The sequence below is a fragment of the Homarus americanus genome, unplaced genomic scaffold (genome assembly GCF_018991925.1).
Source record: "Homarus americanus isolate GMGI-L3 unplaced genomic scaffold, GMGI_Hamer_2.0 scaffold48406, whole genome shotgun sequence".
NCBI lineage: Eukaryota > Metazoa > Arthropoda > Malacostraca > Decapoda > Nephropidae > Homarus > Homarus americanus.
Window position 1 is genome coordinate 4279051 of NW_024753828.1, and position 13933 is coordinate 4292983.

General features: G+C 44.4%; 1 protein-coding gene across 6 annotated transcripts in view; it reads right to left on the reverse strand.

Annotated features, from left to right (window-relative positions):
* The window catches only part of LOC121855574 (talin-2-like), a 178305-nt gene that overhangs the window by 105104 nt on the left and 59268 nt on the right, over positions 1-13933 (reverse strand). The window contains exon 1 of one of the 6 annotated variants that reach the window (XM_042350579.1): positions 8105-8254. The exons of the other annotated variants lie outside the window; for them this stretch is intronic. The gene's annotated coding sequence lies outside the window, so the exon portion shown is untranslated. Of the gene's footprint in view, positions 1-8104; positions 8255-13933 lie in introns of those variants that run through there. 6 annotated transcript variants of the gene reach the window in all.

Genomic DNA, 13933 nt, shown 5'->3' on the forward strand with positions numbered 1-13933 from the left:
TCGTGATCTTGCTGTTGAATGCCTGTATCAAGGCAATCCCTCTCTCTGCAGTGTCGTTGATGACTCTGAGACCACCCACAACTGCGACGCCAGTTTTGAAGTCTTCATCATCAGACCATGTGTCAGGTTCCTTAGACAAAAAAGAAGTCTTCATTTTGAGACTTTCAAATAGAAAGTTTGATCCTCTAGAAGCAAAGTCTGAGAGCTGCTTTGTGGGAAGGGAAGATGTGGCAGGAAGAGCAGCACGTTTTGGTGAATCCTCGGTCGCCTTCCTCTCAACGATTGCCCAACTATGTTTGTCTTCATTGTTGCATTAACTTGTGGATCGAAGAGTGCAAGACCCACCAAGCCTTCACTGAGGTACCACAGGTGACGACCGAAGACTGTGAGACATGTTCTTGATATTTTGACGTCGTGGTACTCTGACAGGTCTTGGAGGAGCCGCAAATCATTAGCAGGAGCGGAGGATGGAACGGAGGCCGTGAACCATGCACTGACATACACCTCTAGCACAAAGAATGTGAATCGTTTCAAGCCTAATGTCTCACGAGCAGTTAGTTTAAACTGATTAGCAAAAATCAGGATCTTCATGACATAAATGGGCTTAGCCATCCACCGTGCTCGGTGAAGTGCTCCGGGCCGTCGGAGATTAAACTTGGGTAGAGCTCCATCGAGACACCTGATTGCTAGCTCCAGTACCTCACGGTAATCATCACGTGGCTGCTGCTTCTTGCCCAGATGATGTTTCCAGCAACAGATGAGGTCATCTCGTTTCTCGTACAAACTTGGAGGGAGGTCTGAGAGAGGGCTGTAGTCATCTTGACTGATGTCCTTCCACTTATGCTTGAAGCGAGAGAAGAGAGTATTATCTGGTCCAGAGGAAGGCCCCATGCATTCCACATACGCTTTCTCGGCAACAAGCTCAAGGATGTGGTGACGACACGCGAGATGCAGAAGACGGCGGCCGAGTTTTTGCTCCAGAATGACACATGCCCCCGACAATGGTACTAACCGTAATACTGCAACAAGAGCGACGCACACACACCCACCGTCACGTCTCACACACAACTGATGCTACTGTACCAGTCAGACACTGGCACACAACCTCTTCCCCCTACCCTGACTGACACCCGCCTCTCCCTCCCCTCTGCATTGCCAATAGCTGCACCAGCCAAAATACTCATTACTCATTTTTAGAAAAAATGTTAGGAACAACTTTAGTTTGAATTTGCATTCTACATATACCTGCAAAGTTTCATAGTAATCGGTTCATAAATAAAGAAATTAGAAAAAATCAATAATAATTTCAGTAGTGTTAACTTCAAATGGCTTGAGCCACCTCTAAATATTGTCCAAATGACCCAGGATTTCGCCTGTGTTCTTTTTTCATGGTTACGCAGTATTGGACCAATGGCCATCTAAAAATAAAAACTTTCACTTTATTGTCACCCCATTAGCAGGAGACAGCCAGGGTGAGGGGAGACAGCTAGTGGGGTGGAGGTGATGAGGGGAGACAGCCAGGTGGGTGAGGGAAGAGGACCGTCGGAGGACAAGGAGACACAGCCAGGTGGCAGGAGACACAGGTGGGGTGAGGGGAGAACAGAGCGGCGGGGCTGGAAGTCTGCCAGGAGAGGGCGGCGCCGGCGGGAAGTCGGGATCAACTAGCCTCCACGGAAGCCGCCAATAATTCAAGCCAGCACAAACTATGTAGGTGCAGAACGAGTTACCTCCCTCTCTCTCTCTCTTTCCCTCTCATAAGTTGTCTACCCTCTCCCCCTCCCTCTCATGACTTACCTTCCCTCTCCCGAGTTACCTCCCGCCCACCACAACTTACCCCCACCCATCCAAGCAAAGACTACGCTCCCTTCCTTTAAATCATCTCTTAAACAAATATCTATTGTCTAAGTATTAATATTTCTTGTAACACTTACTATATTTACAGTACCTGCTTTTATTGTACCATCAAAACCGTTTTATCGGAAATTATCATGTAAATAGATAAGTAATTACCATTGCAATAAATATATTTGCCAACTACACATTATCCTGACAGCTCTGTCCTCTTGTTCAACCTTATTACTGTATAACCCAGGTTGTACTGCTCCCCCATTATAATTATGTTTATCAATTCCACTGTAATTTATGTATATACTTATAATATAAAAAAAATAAATAAAAAATAATAAATAAATAAAATTAATAAATATTGAAGTGATAATCGTGGTAACATTATGAGATGTTCTTATTACCACCATGCTATTGTACTATTACAGATGATACTAAATGTTACATAATACTTCCTTGAGATAAATGTATAGTATATATCAGGTGCCTAAAAGAGAGCTCAGGTTCTCAACTGGCTCAGCCATGTTAATATTGTTATTATTATCCACTCTGTATCTGTGTTTTTCTGGCTAAATAAACTGTTTCAATTTAATTCAATGGTAAAGTATCGGCATTTACCATCACAATATATACCTGACCGATACTGAATCTCTTCCCCCCACTGACCAGGTGACTGTATATCATTAACACTATACATACACAAATAAACATATGTATATAATGAGAACCAATAAATAAACAGATACATGTGATAGACGTGGTAACACTCTTATATGTATTTACTAACACCAAGTAACATGTTGTAATGCAGATGTTGTTATAATACTTTGGGTTAAATGGACAGTGTGGTGGTGGTGGTGATGGTGGTAGAGGTGGTGGTGGTGGTGGTGGTGGTGGTGGTGGTGGTGGTGGTGGTGGTGGTGGTGGTGGTGGTGGTGGTGGTGGTGGAGGAGGAGGAGGAGGAGGAGGAGGTGGTGGTGGTGGTGGAGGAGGTGGTGGAGATTTCTCAGAGGAGGTTAGTGGAGGGAGGGCTGGGTGTCGTGACCTCGCCTCAGGGTGCTTACACTTTCACCCACTCTCACTGTCAGTGTGTCAGACCCCAGCTGTCCCTCTCACACCTCTCTCCTCTCCCTCTCACTTCACTTTCTATATTTCTAGCAACACTAAGACTCTGTGTGTTGTTGTACTTCACTTATGAGTTGGTGTTTGTGTGTGTTAAAATGTCTCTTAAGTGTGTGAGGGGCAGTTCATCCCCTCCCCACCACCCCCCCCCCACCCGCCCTCCCATCCTACTCTACCCACCTCCTCCCCGCCCTGCCTCACGCCCCCCCCCCACCCAACCCCTATTTTGCGTATCTAAAATAGCCAACAATGTGTCATACCAGGAGAGGGTGTCAGAAGAACGATACAAGCGTCGTAGTGTGTTGTGTCAAGCCAGGGTGGGGGTGTCAGAGGGGGATAAAAGAAGTTAGTGTGTTGTGTCATACGCCAGGAGTGTCAGGAGGAGGATAAAGATGGAGAGCGTGTTGTGTTGTGTTATGCCATAGGTTGTCAGGAGGGTGATAAAGGTGTCAGTGCTAAAACACACACACACACACACACACACACACACACACACACACACACACACACACCATAACAGCCCGCACTGATAGATATAAGAACAGCACCATCCCATCTATTGTTAAAAAAATAAACAACTCCTGATTTATGTACTGTACAGCCCTGTAAATGTATTCAACGCATATTATATTATCATGTCTAAATCAAATGTAAGTTTGTATATTTTCAGCCACCAGCTGCAACTCTATTAATAAACAGTTTAATATTATTATTATTATTATTACACACACACAACTCGGCAGTAACAGTTGAGTCTTAGCCAAGCTAACCTTCACAGTGAGGTCCCAGGTACCCAGTGATAATTCCCCTGAGACTCCACGTTGGGGAGGCCAGGGACCACACCGCACTCACTTGAGTGAGTGAGGTCCGTTTATTATTATTATTATTATTATTATTATTATTATTATTATTATTATTATTACACACACTTACACACACACACACACACACACACTGCTTGGTCAAATGTGAGGGTTTTTTCATCAGTTACATCACGTAAATGAAAATATCATTCTTAAAATTTGAAAAAACGACAGGTACACTGGCAGGTGGCGGGAACATTGAGGGCAGGTACAGAATATCTTCATCCACCTGGGGCAACACCACACTCTTACACCATAACACCACTCCTACACCATAACACCACACTCTTACACCATAACACCACATTCCTACACCATAACACCACACTCCTACACCATAACACCACATTCCTACACCATAACACCACACTCCTACACCATAACACCACATTCCTACACCATAACACCACACTAACACCTACACCCACCACCACACTAACACCACACTCCTACACCATAACACCACACTCCTACACCACACATAACACCACACTCTTACACCATAACACCACACTCTTACACCATAACACCACCCTACACCATAACACCACATTCTACACCATAACACCACACTCCTACACCATAACACCACACTCACACCCATAACACCACCCTACACCATACACCATAACACAACACCATACACCACACCTACACCACAACACCACACTCTTACACCCATAACACCACATTCCTACACCATAACACCACACCTTACACCACACCACACACCTTACACCATAACACCACACTCTTACAAATAACACCACATTCCTACACCATAACACCACATTCCTACACCATAACACCACACACTCCTACACCATAACACCACTCCTACACTATAACACCACACTCTTACACCATAACACCACACTCCTACACCATAACACGACTCCTACACTATAACACCACACTCTTACGCCATAACACCACACTCCACCACACTCCTTACACCATAACACCACACTCCTACACCCATAACACCACCCCACACCATAACACACACAACACCACACCACACACTCCCACACCATAACACCACACACCCACACCATAACATCACCCTACAGCATAACACCACACCCTACCATAACACTACAATACTACACCATAACACCACACTCCTACACCATAACACTACACACCTACACCATAACATCACTCCTACAGCATAACACTACACACCTACACCATAACACTACAATACTACACCATAACACCACACTCCTACACCATAACACTACACACCTACACCATAACATCACTCCTACATCATAACACTACACACCTACACCATAACACCACACTCCTACACCATTACACTACACACCTACACCATAACATCATCACACTCTTACACCATAACACCAAACTCCCACATCATAGCAACACCTCACTACTACACCATAACATCACACTCCTACAGCATAACACCACACACCTGCACCATAACACCACACATCTTCAAACTGTATGGCAGTGTATGGTGTTAATCTTAATCTATTTTTGCCATGTAAATACCAACTGATTTAACCCCCCAAAATTCTTTCATTAACCCATAGACAGGTCATGACCCCGAGTGATGACCCCGGTACTGAGGTCATAGGGGGGGGGGGGAGTTGTGTGGGTGGCAGGAAGAAATATATTGCATCACCTCACTATAGTATGGTGTGGCTGGGTGCTTCACTTATCACTGTAACCTAACCTACACCTGAATTAACCTACACCTGAATAAACCTACACCTGAATAAACCTACACCTGAATTAACCTACACCTGAATAAACCTACACCTGAATTAACCTACACCTGAATTAACCTACACCTGAATTAACCTACACCTGAATAAACCTACACCTGAATTAACCTACACATGAATAAACCTACACCTGAATTAACCTACACCTGAATTAACCTACACCTGAATTAACCTACACTAGAATTAACCTACACCTGAATTAACCTACACCTGAATTACCCTCCACCTGAATAAACCTACACCTGAATTAACCTACACCTGAATTAACCTACACCTGAATAAACCTACACCTGAATTAACCTAAACGTGAATTAACCTACACTAGAATTAACCTACACCTGAATTAACCTACACCTGAATAAACCTACACCTGAATTAACCTACACCTGAATAAACCTTCACCTGAATTAACCTACACCTGAATAAACCTACACCTGAATAAACCTACACCTGAATAAACCTACACCTGAATAAACCTACACCTGAATAAACCTACACCTGAATAAACCTACACCTGAATTAACCTACACCTGAATAAACCTACACCTGAATTAACCTACACCTGAATTAACCTACACCTGAATTAACCTAAACGTGAATTACCCTACACCTGAATTACCCTACCCTACCCTACACACGAGAACCGCTTAAGCAATATATACAGTAATTTAGTTCCCAAACGCATAATCAATCTTCCTTGACTCTCGCTTGACTCCCTTCCATAACTCCACTCAGACTCTCGCTTGACTCCCTTCCATAACTCCACTCAGACTCTAGCTTGACTCCCTTCCATAACTCCACTCAGACTCCACAGACTCTCGCTTGACTCCCTTCCACAACTCCACTCAGACTCTCGCTTGACTCCCTTCCATAACTCCACTCAGACTCTCGCTTGACTCTTCCATAACTCCTCAGACTCTCGCTTGACTCCTTCCATAACTCTCACTCAGACTCTCCTTGACTCTTGACTCTTCCATAACTCCACTCAGACTCTCGCTTGACTCAATGCTCAGCTGCTGCCGTTCCATGCTTTTTATTATGGGGGCTGGATTAAACTGTCTCTTTATCTCAACAACTAGATAAGAATTCGACCCCAATAACTAGATACCAATTAAATAGAGATAACACTTGACCCCAACAACAACTAGATACCAATTGACCCCAACAACTAGATACCAATTGACCTAACAGGTAGACAACAATTGACCCCAACAACTAGATAACAATTGACCCCAACAACTAGATACCAATTGACCCCCAACAGGTAGACAACAATTGACCCCAACAACTAGATAACAATTGACCCCAACAACTAGATACCAATTGACCCCAACATCTAGATACCAATTGACCCCAACAGCTAGATACCAATTGACCCCAACAGCTAGATCCCAATTGACCCCAACAACTAGATACCAATTGACCCCAACAACTAGATAACAATTGACCCCAACAGCTAGATCCCAATTGACCCCAACAACTAGATAACAATTGACCCCAACAACTAGATAACAATTGACCCCAACAACTAGATAACAATTGACCCCAACAACTAAATAACAATTGACCCCAACAACTACGTCTATCCCACGCCTGGTAGACGCATTAAACTGGTGACCTTCAGAGACAAGGTACCGGTACTCGTGAAGTAGGTCATCGAGAGGCGTGACCTAGTACTGTACAGAGCCAAGTCATAATGCTACGGTATGTATTGTGGCCACATGTTACAGTCTATATTATGGCCACTTGCTAAGACTGTGGCCACTTGTCATAGTCTATTGTGGCCACTTCTTACACTGTGACCACATGTTACAGTCTACATTATGGCCACTTCTTACACTGTGGCCTTGTTACAGTCTATATTATGGCCACGATGTTACAGGCCACGTAGTAGTGGTATGTGTACACAGTAGATTCAGGAGTACAGGTATGGTACGTGTTACAGTGGTGATAGTGAAGACCAGCTGGGAGGGGTGATAGTGAAGACCAGCTGGGAGGGGTGATAGTGAAGACCAGCTGGGGGGGTGATAGTGAAGACCAACTGGGAGGGGTGATAGTGAAGACCAACTAAAGATGGAAGACCAGCTGGGGGGATGATAGTGAAGACCAACTGGGAGGGTGATAGTGAAGATCAACTGGGAGGGGTGATAGTGAAGACCAGCTGGGGGTGATAGTGAAGACCAGCTGGGGGTGATAGTGAGTGAAGACCAGCTGGGGGGGAAGGTGGTGACGTGTGGACATAAATGTGGTGTGTGGGAGGCGTCTAGTGGCGTGGGTGTGGCCTTTTACCACACTCGCCGGGGCCCTGTTCGTTCCCAGCTGTCCCCCGTCCACACACACACACACACACTCATACACACATACATACACACACACAGAGACACTCACACACACCCTACCTCTAGTTACATTCACTTTACTATAACCAAACATGACTGACTCCCAAACCTACATATAGAGTAACATACAATACAGGTCATTCCTCTTGTTATTAGACACAATAATGGCTCTTACCTTATCACCGAGAAGACATTAAAATAAAACCTTAACGATGGCAGCAAGGTGTATATATACGTCCCGATTAGAGTTAAAGACCACAAGGTAGGGTTAGGTTAGGGTTGAAAGAGAGGTACACTAGACCCTCCACACACCACATACAAAGCTTCACTGAGCAAGGGTACGCCACTCCAACTTATCTTACACAGGTAGGGGCCAGATACCACGCCCGCTATACTGCCTCTCATTATCTCTAACACCTACACTAACATCTACAACTTATATTTTCTGCCCAGGGATAATAGTTTCAGGTGTATGACAGACAGGTATGGTGTTATTCAGGGTATGGTGTTGGTGTATAAAACATTAGAACGTTTTACAACCACCATCTATCTGGCAACTCTACCATGAGGGGCGGTCAGCTGGGTACCAACGTATTTAATATCCTTCTCTAATATTTTCCTCAATAATAAGAACCATTCATACCCACACACATAACAACATCAACTACTCAATATTACAGTAAAGATCACCACAACAAGCGATAATATCTCTCTTGAATATATTCTTATTAACTAACAACTGGTAACTGTCTAAACACAAGTGACGTCATCACAGGGATGACGCGGCTGACGTCATACTTCCCAGTAGTGAACCCCGAGTGTGTGTCAGCATGTTGGGAAAGTTTAATTGTGACAGTGTGAGGATTGCCCCTCTCCCCCGACCTTCACACACACTAGGGGAGTGAGAGTTTATTAATAGGTTAAGTGAGAGGAAAGAAGACAAGGTGGTGAACATAATGATCACCACTGTTAAGTCACCATCCCCCGACATCACCAACCGGAAATGTCTGGCTGGCCGTGTTGAAGTTAACTTGTGCCAAGGGTAAGACTGAGGCCGCCATCCTGGCTATTTTCAACCATTACGCTCATCCCCTGGCCCTCACCCCCTTACACCCCCTGGTGCCTTGGCCCTCACCCCTTACACCCCCTAGTGCCTGGCCCTCACCCCTTACACCCCCTGGTGCCTGGCCCTCACCCCCTTACACCCCCTGGTGCCTGGCCTTCACCCCCTGGTGCCTGGCCCTCACCCCCTTACATCCCTAGTGCCTGGCCCTCACCCCCTTACATCCTTAGTGCCTCACCCCCTGGTGCCTGGCCCTCACCCCCTTACATCCCTAGTGCCTGGCCCTCACCCCCTTACATCCTTAGTGCCTCAACCTTTTGTGTCAAGGAGTAGTCCGAGAAGACCGGACAACTCGCCAACTGCATTGGCTAACCATTACCCCGAAACACGAGCTACAAATTGATTAACATCCAGGTCCCCAATTACTGCTGGGTAGACAGAGGTAAATGGCGTAAAGAAACTTGCCCATAGTTTCACCCTGCCCGGGGATCAAACCCGGGTCCGCTCTCTTGCAAAGCAAGCATGCTTGACCATTACACCACAGGTCGCCACTACCACCTCCAACACCACCACTACCACCTACAACACCACCACTACTTTCACCACCTACAACACCACCACTACTTTCACCACCTACAACACCACCAATGCCACCTAAAACACCACCACGACCACCTAGTACAATACCACCACTACCACCTACAACACTACCACTACTTTCACCACCTACAACACCATCAATACCACCTAAAACACCACCACGACCACCTAGTACAACACCACCACTACCACCTACAATACCACCACTACCAAGATGTTCACTATTCCTTATTCTCACAACACAAACTACAATATCTATCTCGTAACTGAAACAACCAACACAAGATTAAGATACGTAACATCACTCTGGTTACCTTACAAGTATTACTGCACTTCTACTTTACACACATATAGGGGTTGTAGTTAAGTATTAAAGGCACTTATAACTTGTTTTAGGTTTACTTCACATCTGTAATAATAAACCAAACCTAAACCACACCAAACCTAAACCAACTAAACCACAACACTTTTGGATACAACAAGTTCAGGGCATCTTCGTAACCCTGACCAGTGTGTGTGTGGTAAAAGCCTTAAAAACAGAGAAATAACAAGTTTTCCTGCTTCTTTTTTTTTCTGCACCAAGTGAACAAGTCCATAGAGAAGAAGAGCCCCGTTCAAGACCTGAAGATGAGGCTACTGCTGACGGGAGTTGTTTGGAATTATCTGTAGCCCCAGGAGCGAATCAGAGACCCTTAGGGCAAATTATTTATGGTAAGGGCGTTAAGACTATCCCTAAGTTAGAGCGTTAAAGACTATCCCTAAGTTAGAGCGTTAAAGACTATCCCTAAGTTAGAGCGTTAAAGACTATCCCTAAGTAAGAGCGTTAAAGACTATCCCTAAGTTAGAGCGTTAAAGACTATCCCTAAGTAAGAGCGTTAAAGACTATCCCTAAGTTAGAGCGTTAAAGACTATCCCTAAACAAGAGCATTAAAGAGCAAGCAAGCAACAGGAAGGAGGAGGGAGCGAGAGAGTAGAAAAATAAAGCCCGAGTCTCATCTACGTCTGGCGTTCTTGCACAGCGTCAGGTGGGTGGAGATGACTTAAAGGAAGTCCTCGAGTCAAGCACCACTTGTTGACCACATAGCCTCCTCCACATTGCTCCACATCTTTATCAACTTTATACTACATGTTATTTGAGAGATTCTACATCCCTTCCTTCCCTTCCACCCCTTCCCTTCCCTTCCACACCCCTTCCCTCCCGTTCCACATCCCTTCCAGTAAACTTCAGGTAATGATTGTCACAGTGAGTTAGTACATCCATTGACCCCTACCTTCCCTCTCCTTCCCCACTTCCCTCTACTTCCCCTCCTCCACTTCCCTCTCATTCCCTCACTTCCCTCTCCTCCCCACTCAGGTGTGATAGTGAGTACTCTTGGCACCTGGCATAGCTATTATTTCCTGTGTGTTGTTTGGACCACATTCACACTCTGTCCCTTTGGCTACCACGACCACCACGACCTACCTGTACCACCACGACCTACCTGTACCACCACAACCTATCCTGTACCCCACGACCCACCTGTACCACCACGACTATCCTGTATCACCACGACCCATCCTGTATCACGACCTATCCTGTACCACGACCATCCTGTATCACCACGACCTATCCTGTATCACCGACCTATCCTGTATCACCACGACCTATCCTGTATTACATAACCTACCTGTACCACCACGACCTATCCTGCATCACCACTAACCTACCTGTACCACCACGACCTACCAGCACCACCGACCACCAGCACCACCGACCTACCTGTACCACCACTCCAGCACCACCACGACCTACCTGTACCACCACGACCTACCTGTACCACCACGACCTACCTGTACCACCACGACCTACCAGCACCACTCCCACAGACGCGTATATTTACCAGGTGTTAATTAGCTACCTGTGGTGTACGCAAATAGCGGTGACAGTCCCCCGAGGCTTACACTGCCCTCTACTGCCTCCTACTACCACTACCACCATTACTGTACTGGCTCTACTACTAGTGTTGCTGTCTTCTACCACAACGACCACTATCACCACTACCACTACTAACACCACAACTACCTGCACCATCTTTATTAAAATCACCACTATCACTAATCCTACTACTATCACCACTTCTACTACAATCATCACTATCACCACCTTATCACCACCCCTTAACATCACCACCCTTAACATCACCACCCCTTAGCATCCCACCCCTTAGCATCACCATCACTTATCACCACCCCTTAACACCACCACCCCTTAACATCACCACCCCTTAACATCACCACCCCTTAACATCACCACCCCTTAACACCACTACAACAAAAAACTGAGTGTATATATGTAGGATGACCTCTGATCACCCTCCCGTATGCAAAAACCATTTCGCACGCACGCACGCACGCACACACACTCCATCTTTATAATGTACCTTTCACCAATAGTCAAAAATTATCACGATTTATGTCCAACAAAGACAAGAATACAAAGTGATCTTACCTGACGAAGGAGGAAAACAAAGTGATCTTACCTGACGAAGGAGGAAAACTCAGACAGTTCCTGGTAATAATCACACCCCAATACCACTAACTCAGGAAGTGACTCTATTCATGTCACCAGTTTTTCCACATATATACATTACAGGTATCATTCTCTGGTCACACTGGACATACATACATACATACATACATACATACATATATAACGTGTAATCAACCAGTGTATTCACTCCCAGTCAATCTTACTTTTTGCACTGTCACTATGTTGAAATGCCCTGTAGTATGACCTTCTCCCCACCTAGTTATCATATATCATATTTATATCACTTATGTTACTTGTATATTATTTGTCAATCAAGAGACCCATTCCCCAATTATGTAACTGTATATTTTCAACCTTCCGGCTGCCATGCTCTTTCAATAAACCGTTAATTATTTATTATTATTATTATTATTATTATTATTATTATTATATATACATACATACAAAAGTGCCTGACTTAGACTTGTGCCAAACTTCAACCAGTACCTAACTTCAACCTGTGCCTAACTTCAACCAGTGCCTAAGTTCAACCAGTGCCTAACTTCAACCAGTGCCTAACTTCAACCTGTGCCTAACTTCAACCAGTGCCTAACTTCAACCTGTGCCTAACTTCAACCAGTACCTAACTTCAACCAGTACCTAACTTCAACCATTGCCTAACTTCAACCATTGCCTAACTTCAACCAGTACCTAACTTCAACCAGTACCTAACTTCAACCAGTGCCTAACTTCAACCAGTGCCTAACTTCAACCAGTGCCTAACTTCAACCAGTGCCTAACTTCAACCTGTGCCTAACTTCAACCTGTGCCTAACTTCAACCACTGTACGTTAATACTTAAAGCATTTATCAAGTAAGAATGAAAGGTGTAGGAGGGAACAATGCTGACTGTCTCACCAGGAGGGAACAATGCTTACTGTCTCACCAGGAGGGAACATCAGCACCACACGTTGCCTCTTACCTGCAAAAAAAAAAAAATAAATAAATAAACAAATAAATAATTAAAAAAATAACATTACAAAAAATATATGAAAAATAATAATAAAATAAATAAATAATATGAATTTAGTCAAAAAATCTTTAACATTAATTATTTTTTAACGGCGAGTCGATGATCATGAATCGTAAGTGCGTGGTGTGAGTACTGAGTGCGTGGTGTGAGTACTGAGTGCGTGGTGTGAGTACTGAGTGCGTGGTGTGAGTACTGAGTGCGTGGTGTGAGTACTGAGTGCGTGGTGTGAGTACTGAGTGCGTGGTGTGAGTACTGAGTGCATGGTGTGAAGAAAGAGCCTTCCTGCAGTTGGCCTCACACCAGTCATTCACACGTTTCCTGATAAGCAAGGAAGTAATCTTATCTGAAGGCGGACATGTGGAATGTGTAGGTGGAATGTGTAGGTGGGATGTGTATGTGCTAGGTGGGATGTGTGCATTAAGAAGATATGTGAAACAGGGAATGTATAAGTAGAATGTGTATGAAGATATATGTATATGCTCAAGTAGGATGTATGAAGTGGAATGTGCCAAATGCGAAACATGTAGGTAGGATATGTAAAGTAGAATGTGTAGAGAGTAGAAAATGTGTAAGTAGAGATGTGTAAGTAGAATATGTGAGCAGATATGTGCATGTGCTGGAGATGTGTATGTGCTAAATGAGATATTGCATGTGTAAATGAAGACCCATATGGAAGTGAGATAATAACAAGTGAGATATGTGAGAGTAAGATATGTGAAGTAGAGCATAATAGAGTAGAATATGTAAATGAATGTATGTACTAAATGAGATATGTGAGAGTGAGATATTGTGAACATTAG